Genomic DNA, 12,063 nt, shown 5'->3' with positions numbered 1-12,063 from the left:
ACTCCTTATCTATTGAATATAAGGAATACTTATGCCCACAATAACTATATCTCGATATTTCTTACATGGGTAAATTATGACAACGGCCGTACATAACAAAAGATAAAAACAATGCAGGTCTAAATTGAATTCATGATTAAAAAAAATGTTATTCATTCATATATTTATGAGATACAAGTTTTTTTGGATCTAAAAATTTGTTCAACAATATTATGATATGTAGTTTTTGCAATTCCATAGGTGTGAACTAAATATGATGTTCCAATTGAAAGTTATAGTAACATTCTCAAAACTTGCTAATTTTTTGGACTCTTCCCACGAGCAACTTGTATAGCATGCCATATGTCCAATTCTTGAAATATAATTCTAGAACCCATACCTGAGTTAATTCTATCTGTATCTTGAAATTCTTGAAGATTTCACAGTCTGAAAATTTCCAAACAAGAAGATATAGCAAAAATACAAAGCTAACCCATTTAAAATTTATTTCATGACTGTTCATAAACCATTACTTCCCTAGGGTATAACTTCTAAAGTATAACAAACCAAACCATAATAATGTTACCAGATATTCCCTAATATTTCTTCTTAATATGGTCCAAGTTTGACTTTATGAAACCTTATATAAAAAAAGTTATAGTACAAATTCAAAACTGACTTGTTTGAGATTGATTTCTGGAGAATACATAAACCCTAAGTTCATTGGAGCATATCTCCAGAAATAAAGCAAACTGAGATCAATAACTTGGACTAGATATTCACCATGATGTCCCCTCAACGTGGTTGAAGTTTCATAGTCTGAGGCCTCACAAAAAAAAAGTCATAGCGAAAGTGTCAAACTGCCCTGCTTGAGACATAATTTAGGAGCCTTTAGAAATCCTAAATTCCTTGGACCATATCTCTAAAAATATAGCAAACCAGGATCTAAAACTTAAACCAAAGATTGCTTGAGATGTATTTTAAATCATCTTTAGGTTTCACTATTTGAGACCACACAGAAAAGAGTTATAGCAAAAATTCCATGATGACCTATTTGAAGAAGCAAAACCCTACGATCAAGAGCTATGATACCAAATGTTATGATCCTTGTGCCTTAGAAATGATCAGAACCCAATAATTACAGTTCACTTCAAGGGATAAACCTCCTTATACAATAAATACAATGAACACGACAATATTTTATAATCCTAAGACTAGGTCTCCTTAGTGTATATATATATATATATATATATATATATATATATATATATATATATATATATATATATATATATATATATATATATATATATATATATATATATATATGAGACAAATGATACAATTATATAAAATGGAACCATACAGGGTTCTAGCCTACATAACAATATAACAATTGAAATGTAATCACTCAATATCTGAGGATTAATAAGGGGTTTTTGGGTTAACATGGGGTTTATATAGGGCTTAACATGATACCTTAACCCAAGTCTGCTCATGCATGCCTAATGTATACTATATGATGTGTGGCATGTAATATGACTGTAACAACATAATAAATATGCATATACTCATAAAATTCATAAAGAACATGTATGGATACATTATTAATACAACATAAACATATAAATTATAATAAGAACATTTATCTTTTGAAAAGTAATCAACTAGCTACACACCTCAGATGTTCCACCCAACCATAGGCCACACTTCTCTAATACTCTTAGTAGTGGGTCACTCGTGAGTTGGGGCTACGCCTCCACAAGGGAAACCGTGCTCACGTAAGCCAACTATGGGTTTCCAGATAATGTAGGTGTCTCTAGCCAAGGTACCAAATTCTAGTAGCACTCCAACCTATAGTTCCTCATACCCCATCAACCTACACAACCCAAGGTAGTGCACCCTCTTCTTTGCCTCTATAGCCCTTCGGGATATGCCACTACCCTTATTGGGATCTAACACAAGTAGGCTAGGAATTCTGAGGGTATTATGGTCCCAATAATATCAACTACCCTCAGGAGTCTCTAAGTACCACCCATGCCTCGCATCAAGGAAACCCATCGCTTAGTCCATCCTCTAGGGATCTAGCCTTTCCCAAGGCAACCTAAGGTGAACAACGCACACACCCAATTTCACCTAGGAATATCAGGTGCACTTGACCTCCTCAAGTCATAGTCTTTCCCAAAGCAAGTACCAGAGTTAGGACTATGACAATGATGGAATGAATGATATAATGTAATGGAAAATACACTATACTCTCACTTTATATATGCATATTCTCGACATAATGAGTGGCACTCAAAGAACTCACTTTCCTAACACTTGGAGATTCGTTCTTCCTCCTTTGGAACTTAGGATAAAAACATGCATGAAGACTTTACATATTATTTTATTATCTGTCTTAGCCCATTTCACTTAGCCCTTAGCCCCCTTTCCCACCCATAGAGTACGAATTCCCCACCTCTCCTATTTGACTTGGTTTGCAACAACAATGTATTTTTATTAATATGGGTGTGAATACAGATTACATTGGCTAGGCTCATTGGAATTCTACTGCATATGCTCTCTGGCCTAAACCACGTAGGCACTATGGCCCCACAACAAATATATGCATACACATAGGCATGCATGACCAATATATCTTGTCTCAACAACCTAATAACAATATGTACAATACATAATAGGTCACACTAAAGGTGTTACAACAATTATTGGCCTTGATACCATGTTACAAAAATAAAGTTCCTGATTGGTATAGAAGTCGATTTTTTTAATCTGTAACACTATTTTACATCATCTCACAATGGATTAATTCATATTTTAACAATGAATATATTATAATGTTTGGATCAACACAAATTTAAATACAAAGTGTTGAAGCTCACATTTTTAAGATTTTACAGAATTAAAATGATTAAACCATTCTCTAAACCTAAACAACACAATAAACTTAATTTCAAACAAAGAGAATTTTGATGATACTAAATCAGTGAAATGCTCTTTTATAAGACTTAAAAATAAAGACAACCAAAAGCATCAACAAACACACCTTAAAAAATTAACGAGTCGTAGATCAAGACAAGGAAATTTTATGCCATATAGGCCTTAATTCAAAATGCATGATTTGCAAGGCGAGTGTGTGACTCGTTAGTCTTATAGAATGCTCTAATACAGTAAGCTCATAAGTTTAACAAATCAACTAACAACTTTAGGTGCACATGGCTCTTCTATATTTATAGCTAATCATCTAAGGGTTTGTTTTTACTTGATCAATCCTCAACTTCAATCCATGCTCATGATTCTTTATGCCATTACAAGCTATGGTGGCTTCTCACAAAAATTATCTAAATATTTTGGTAGGTGTTGCGTTTTAATTCTAAATTTCATGGTAAACACAATTAGCTCGGCGATCTAGCTTGATCACCGAACAAATTTGGTTTATTCAAACTATGGTTTCCTATCAATGCCATGTTCTCAATTGACTCACCACTTAGCCATTTATTATCACTTTTTTCTATATCATTATGGACCTCACTAATTTTTTAATCTACTAGTTTATAACTTTTGAGATATGCAATTGTGCATTTTCAAAAATCTCCTTTGAAAATAATGTCATTGCAAATCCAAATTATGATTTCACAATTATATTTAGCTAAATTTTGGCACTTTCGTAAATTGCAATTTATATTCCTTAATTTTCCATTATTTTCAACAATGTTAATAAGTGATATAGAGCTTACTCATGCCTAAAAGTAACTAAAAAAGCACTAGCTATCAATCTCCGATCCATAAGAACTGTACTAACGAAAATGTCATTGCTTTAGACCTTCATATAAATGATATTTCCACTTGATCTCAATGATGTGAAGAACTTTTCTCGAACGTCTTATTTTTTTCCTCTTATTGAAGCTTCATTCTTCCAAACCCATTAAAGGAAAAGATACAAACCTTCTAGAAAATTATTAGGTGCATTACTAATATTTGAAATGCTAAGGAAACCCACTAATCATCAAGGTCACAAGATTTTTATCCTCGGTCTTCTTTCACACCAAAACCCAGTTATCTCTCGCTCCTCTAATTCATGTTATATATTATATGACACATTCACCTTAAGAGATTTGTAGTCCATAAAAATGGCTCACAAATAAAGTAAATTTTATTGCTTCAGGGTCTCATACAAGTTATTTAGGATCAACGAAAAGCTTATGGTCATTATTTAAATATTGGATTATGGGATAATGTGACTATATCACTTTCAGTAATAAAATATACACAACATCTTCACTCTACAATTCAATGTTTTCAAGCTTTGCTTCGTCCATTAGAAGATACCCCCAACCTTCAACCAACTTAAACAAATTTTGCTTCATCAAAAATTTTGAATCTTGTATCTTTGGATGGCATAGTTCCTACCATTCAAGATTGGTCTTCAAAATCTAAATTTCGATTGAGTACAATATTTCTTTGAGCTCCCGAGTAATGTAAACTCTTCTACACTAGTTTTGAATCATCAATAACTTTCCACGACTATAATATTTGGTTCTAAACTCGACATGTTATTTTTTAAATAGAAACTAGGAATATTTATATTATAAAAAGGCTATAGCAGAGGCTAATGTCAAGAGTACAAAAACTACTAGTGTTATATTTTAAGCATATTTGCCAACTCCTTATCTATTGAATATAAGGAATACTTATGCCCACAATAACTATATCTCGATATTTCTTACATGGGTAAATTATGACAACGACCGTACCTAACAAAAGATAAAAACAATGTAGGTCTAAATTGGATTCATGATTAAAAAAATGTTATTCATTCATATATTTATGAAATTCAAGTTTTTTTGGATCTAAAAATTTGTTCAGCAATATTATGATATGTAGTTTTTGCAATTCCATAGGTGTGAACTAAATATGATGTGCCAATTGAAAGTTATAGTAACTTCTCAAAACTTGCTAAATTTTTTGGACTCTTCCCACGAGCAACTTGTATAGCATGCCATATGTCCAATTCTTGAAATATAATTCTAGAACCCATACCTGAGTTAATTCTATCTGTATCTTGAAATTATTGAAGATTTCACAGTTTGAAAATTTCCAAACAAGAAGATATAGCAAAAATACAAAGCTAACCCATTTAAAATTTATTTCATGATTGTTCACAAACCCTAACTTCCATAGGGTATAACTTCTTAAGTATAACAAACCAAACCGTAATAATGTTACCTGATATTCCCTAATATTTCTCCTTAATATGGTCCAAGTTTGACTTTAAGAAACCTTATATTAAAAAAGTTATAGTACAAATTCCAAACTGACTTGTTTGAGATTGATTTCCGGAGAATACATAAACCCTAAGTTCATTGGAGCATATCTCCAGAAATAAAGCAAACTGAGATCAATAACTTGGACTAGATATTCACCACGATGTCCCCTCAACGTGGTTGAAGTTTCATAGTCTGAGGCCTCACAAAAAAAAAGTCATAGCGAAAGTGTTAAACTGCCCTGCTTGAGACATAATTTAGGAGCCTTTAGAAACCCTAAATTCCCTGGACCATATCTCTAAAAATATAGCAAACCAGGATCTAAAACTTAAACCAAAGATTGCTTGAGATGTATTTTAAATCATCTTTAGGTTTCACTATTTGAGACCACACAGAAAAGAGTTATAGCAAAAATTCCATGATGACCTGTTTGAAGAAGAAAAACCCTACGATCAAGAGCTATGATACCAAATGTTATGATCCTTGTGCCTTAAAAATGATAAGAACCCAATAATTACAGTTCACTTCAAGGGATAAACCTCCTTATACAATAAATACAATGAACACGACAATATTTTATAATCCTAAGACTAGGTCTCCTTAGTGTATATATATATATATATATATATATGAGACAAATGATACAATTATATAAAATGGAACCATACAGGGTTCTAGCCTACAAAACAATATAACAATTGAAATGTAATCACTCAATATCTGAGGATTAATAAGGGTTTTTTGGGTTAACATGGGGTTTATACAGGGCTTAACATGATACCTTAACCCAAGTCTGCTCATGCATGCCTAATGTATACTATATGATGTGTGGCATGTAATATGACTATAACATCATAATAAATATGCATATACTCATAAAATTCATAAAGAACATGTATGGATACATTATTAATACAACATAAACATATAAATTATAATAAGAACATTTATCTTTTGAAAAGTAATCAACTAGCTACACACCTCAGATGTTTCACCCAACCATAGGCCACACTTCTCTAATACTCTTAGTAGTGGGTCACTCGTGAGTTGGGGCTACGCCTCCACAAGGGAAACCGTGCTCACGTAAGCCAACTATGGGTTTCAAGATAATGTAGTTGTCTCTAGCCAAGGTACCAAATTCTATTAGCACTCCAACCTATAGTTCCTCATACCCCATCAACCTACACAACCCAAGGTAGTGCACCCTCTTCTTTGCCTCTATAGCCCTTCGGGATATGCCACTACCGTTATTGGGATCTAACACAAGTAGGCTAGGAATTCTGAGGGTATTATGTCCCCAATAGTATCAACTATTCTCAGGAGTCTCTAAGTACCCCTCATGCCTTGCATCAAGGAAACCCATCGCTTAGTCCATCCTCTAGGGCTCTAGCCTTTCCCAAGGCAACCTAAGGTGAACAACACACACACCCAATTTCACCTAGGAATATCAGGTGCACTTGACCTCCTCAAGTCATAGTCTTTCCCAAAGCAAGTACCAGAGTTAGGACTATGACAATGATGGAATGAATGATATAATGTAATGGAAAATACATTATACTCTCACTTTATATATGCATATTCTCGACATAATGAGTGGCACTCAAAGAACTCACTTTCCTAACACTTGGAGATTCGTTCTTCCTCCTTTGGAACTTAGGATAAAAACATGCATGAAGACTTTACATATTATTTTATTATCTGTCTTAGCCCCCTTTCCCACCCATCGAGTATGAATTCCCCACCTCTCTTATTTGACTTGGTTTGCAACAACGATGTATTTTTATTAATATGGGTGTGATTACATATTACATTGGCTAGGCTCATTGGAATTCTACTGCATATGCTCTCTGGCCTAAACCACGTAGGCACTATGGCCCCACAACAAATATATGCATACACGTAGGCATGCATGACCAATATATCTTGTCTCAACAACCTAATAACAATATGTACAATACATAATAGGTCACACTAAAGGTGTTACAACAATTATTGGCCTTGATACCATGTTACAAAAATAAAGTTCCTCATTGGTATAGATGTCGATTTTTTTAATCTGTAACACTATTTTACATTATCTCACAATGGATTAATTCATATTTTAACAATGAATATATTATAATGTTTGGATCAACACAAATTCAAATACAAAGTGTTGAAGCTCACATTTTTAAGATTTTACAGAATTAAAATGATTAAACCATTCTCTAAACCTAAACAACACAATAAACTTAATTTCAAACAAAGAGAATTTTTATGATACTAAATCAGTGAAATGCTCTTTTATAAGACTTAAAAATAAAGACAACCAAAAGCATCAACAAACACACCTTAAAAAATTAACGAGTCGTGGGTCAAGACAAGGAAATTTTATGCCATATAGGCTTTAATTCAAAATGCATGATTTGCAAGGCAAGTGTGTGACTTGTTAGTCTTATAGAATGCTCTAATACAGTAAACTCATAAGTTTAACAAATCAACTAACAACTTTAGGTGCACATGGCTCTTCTATATTTATAGCTAATCATCTAAGGGTTTGTTTTTACTTGATCAATCCTCAACTTCAATCCATGCTCATGATTCTTTATGCCATTACAAGCTATGGTGGCTTCTCACAAAAAATATCTAAATATTTTGGTAGGTGTTGCATTTTAATTCTAAATTTCATAGTAAACACAATTAGCAACAAATTTGGTTTATTCAAACTATGGTTTCCTATCAATGCCATGTTCTCAATTGACTCACCACTTAGCCATTTATTATCACTTTTTTCTATATCATTATGGACCTCACTAATTTTTTAATCTACTAGTTTATAACTTTTGAGATATGCAATTGGGCATTTTCAAAAATCTCCTTTGAAAATAATGTCATTGCAAATCCAAATTATGAGTTCACAATTATATTTAGCTAAATTTTGGGGCTTTCGTAAATTGCAATTTATATTCCTTAATTTTCCATTATTTTCAACAATGTTAATAAGTGATATAGAGCTTACTCATGCCTAAAAGTAACTAAAAAAGCACTAGCTATCAATCTCCGATCCATAAGAGCTGTACTAATGAAAATGTCATTGCTTTAGAGCTTCATATAAATGATATTTCCACTTGATGAATCATGTTGGTGTAATACATCAAATGTAAATACATCCTAAACACTAGCTATCAATCTCTGATCCATAAGAGCTGTACTAACTAAAATGTCATTGCTTTAGACCTTCATATAAATGATATTTCCTCTTGATGAATCATGTTGGTGTAATACATCAAATGTAAATGCATCCCTTCCAATGTAGGTTGAAAATACTTGTATGGTTATGCCATTATTTATGTTTGAGCTTTTGTAATAACTATATTCTTCAATTTATTTTTCACAATCCTTCCTTCATTGATATTTTTTTTTATTCCCTTCAGTTTAACTAATGCATCAACAAATTTCATGTGTTTAATAGTGATAGGTGGTCTTTCATCAGTAAATTCATTATGGTTTAAGTTATTGATATACATGTTTTCAATAAAACACTTATCTCATGATACATCTTACATTACCACGATTAAAAAAAACAACTAAATTATAATTTTATTTTAAATTTATTACTGTTTTTTTTGTAAGTTTAGGTGGTGTCTTTCCATTACTTCAAAGTCAGAAAGTGCTACATCACAAGCATCCATGCTCAGATGGTCTCAACCTATCCATAGGGAAACCATGTTTGTTGACCATATAGTTGCATTATAACCCATCCAAAAACCAAAAAGTCTAAAAATTTCTAGCAAAACTAAATAAACACAACTGTCTTGAAAGCCTCTAATATCTAGAGTCCTATACCATCTAGCAAAAATTAACTTAACTGTTTACACATCAAAGAAATTTTATCATAAGTGAGTCAATGGAGCTGAATCTTTAGCACTAGATCCATGTAGCTCTGTTGGAAGCATGCACGATATATTTCTATCCATACGAACCAGGCGTGCATTCTGCTGCTGTATATGGAACTGTATCAGTTGCAGCTCATTATGGATAGTGTTGTCGCGCAGATTGACACGACAACGCTCAGACCGGGGGCTGTCACTCTGATCCCCGATCCCTCCGTTTAAGCCTGTCTCCCGCGGCTAAGGGGGGTAGACCCTGTGAGATGATGTGACCAACTGTCGACCAGTTGGTTGGGAGACACGAGATACGATGTAAAAAGCACTCGATGGATTTGATTAACTTAGCAGACCAGTGCCTTAAGAGATTGTTATTAAAACGATTATTAGTTAGATGATATAGAAACATAAAACGTGAACAGCAATCATTTGTCATCAAAAGGAATCAGCTAAATCACAATGCTCTTAGAGTGACAAAAACGATATCCAGCAATTGAAAATTTAGAAAAGATGAATGCTTTAAACCACCATGAGAATCATTAACCAGATATCATATTCGTATCTCGACTTGAAAACTTAGATCTCAGCATGAAAGATAATAATTCCCGAAAATAAAACTGGATCTGACGAAGAAAAATTCTCCAATTTTTTTTTTTTTTTTTTTTTTTTTTTTTTTTTTTTTTTTTAAATGAAATTTAAAATTTAATCCAAAACTAAAAATAAACTAAGCCTAAAAATCCTCTTCTTTTTTTTCTTTTTTTTTTCATATAAAAAAAAAATCCTAAAAAGAAAACGATTTATTATTAAAACCTAAAGAATAAAATCTAACAAAGCTAAATCTAAATATCAAAACGAGTGTCATTATAAAAGAAATAAATCTAAAAAAAATTAAAATCATAACTTAATTGGAACTACGCTTAAATATTTTTATGAATTTATATCCAAAAATCGAAATCAAAAATGAAATGAAACTATTCAAACGGCATATATGAAAACCTATGCTACTGATCTAAATGCGTCAAAAAATGAAATACGCTTTGAAATATAACAGAAGATAAGAAACATAACTGATCGAAACCCTAATCTAAAGTTACGCAGAATTCCGATATGACCACGGCAAAACAAAAATCGATTTTTATGCTACGGATGTATACCCAAGCCGTCGAACAAAATCAAAACGCAAACGCATAGAGAATGATCCACTGAGTGAAATCGATATACCTTGAGATCTGCTTGAAGAATCGTAACCTTAGACAGTCTTGATATGCAGACGGCGGCAACAGAAACGAAACAATGCTTACCTGGCCCGATGAATGATTTCGATACCTGCGGCGATGAATCGGAAGTGTTCAGGGGAAATGGTCGGGTTTCATACAGTCGACGGCGGCAGCAAAGTGTTCGATGGATGTAATACGCAGTTGAGACCACAACCGCAGGAGCACACGCCCCAACTGTTGAACGATAACGTCTCAGCTACCAGAGGAAAGAGATGCGGCCTCGAATTTTTTACGGGGAAGTGGTGGCACGCAATTACAGCTATTTCCTGGTGAATGGCTCTGAGTTTTCTGATCAAACGTGATTTTATACAAACCATAACATTTTTTAAATGTTGCACAAATCGACGGCACCAGGGACTGAGATCGCTGTCTATCCGAATTTACTCCGCCTGTGTGATGAAATCGGCTGACCCGCGTGCCAAACAAATAGACGGCGGCAGATAAAAGGAGGCTTGCTTCTCAACGAAAACCCAGGCGTAATCCAAAACTACATTGTCCTTCAAAAAATTTGGAATTAAAATTCTCATGCGTCGCTGAGACTGAGAAAGACTAATATCAAATGGCAGGGGCCTTTATGAATAGTTTTCTGGGCTGTAGCAACAGCGTGGGTCTTCGAACCCCTTTGATATTTCTCAGATATTCCCTGGTTTGCCTGAAAAAAAAACTCTTACAATAATGCCCACCTTTAGTTTGCTGATCAGATGGATTGAATACGTTCTCTTTTATCCAGCTAGTGTACTGATGCATGAAATAATGCCCATCACAGCTTTAGCACATGCTTTTACAACCTCAGATCAGAAGTACATGAGCCTGCAAAAACCATAGTCAGTGCAATGATAACCCTGGAGAGCAGAAAACAAAAGCCCTAATCAAAACTGCATTAAGCAAAAAAAATAAAAAAAATATTAAAATCCTAGATCAGCCTAATAATTTACAGATTTTGGCCCTTTTGACAGCCAGGTTAAGCAATAAGCACAGAAATATTATCGAAAGAAAACAACTTCAGATTTTCACTGTGAAGAACTTCAGAAAATCTCTCATGCAACTTAAAGAAATAAAACGAATGATAGACCCAGGATCAAATCCAACTGGGCTCAACAAAAAATGCTTGCGGGAGTTGGTTGGTTCAGCCGAGAACTTCCCCTAACGCCCACAATCTTTCCTTCAATGATGTTTTCTGCACAGCTCAAAACAACTGTCAATAAAGAGGGCAAAAAATGCTGCTAGATCTCAGGAAGTAATGGAGATACCTGCCATTACTTCAGAAACCCTAACAGCACCCAAACCCCAACAAGTGAACAAGATACCTGTGCTCACAATACTCTACAAAAAGCTATTATTAACGGCTGAAAATAACATATGCAGAAAATTAAACAATCTCACAGCATTTCAAGAGAGTAACACCAACAAGATATGGACCCCAAAGTCTTCTTTTATTAACCAGAAATAGATTTACAAGAGAGCTTCTTCAGTATCAGACTCACAGATCCCATGATCTGAAAATGACCCCTAGCACCCTACTTAAAGGAAAAGCCTCCAACGGCTAGTTCGAGTGATCCATGCTGAAATGATCTCGACCGTTGATGAGGATTAAGACATCTCTTGATCTCATCCGTCGATTTATTAAAAAATAATATTTTACATGCATTCACTTAAAATATTATTATTTTATTA

This window comes from Pinus tabuliformis, chromosome 1_2 (assembly GCF_031772625.1).
Source record: "Pinus tabuliformis cultivar Carrire ecotype Pingquan chromosome 1_2, CPIR1, whole genome shotgun sequence".
In the NCBI taxonomy this organism is placed as follows: domain Eukaryota; kingdom Viridiplantae; phylum Streptophyta; class Pinopsida; order Pinales; family Pinaceae; genus Pinus; species Pinus tabuliformis.
This window is presented reverse-complemented; position numbering follows the sequence as displayed.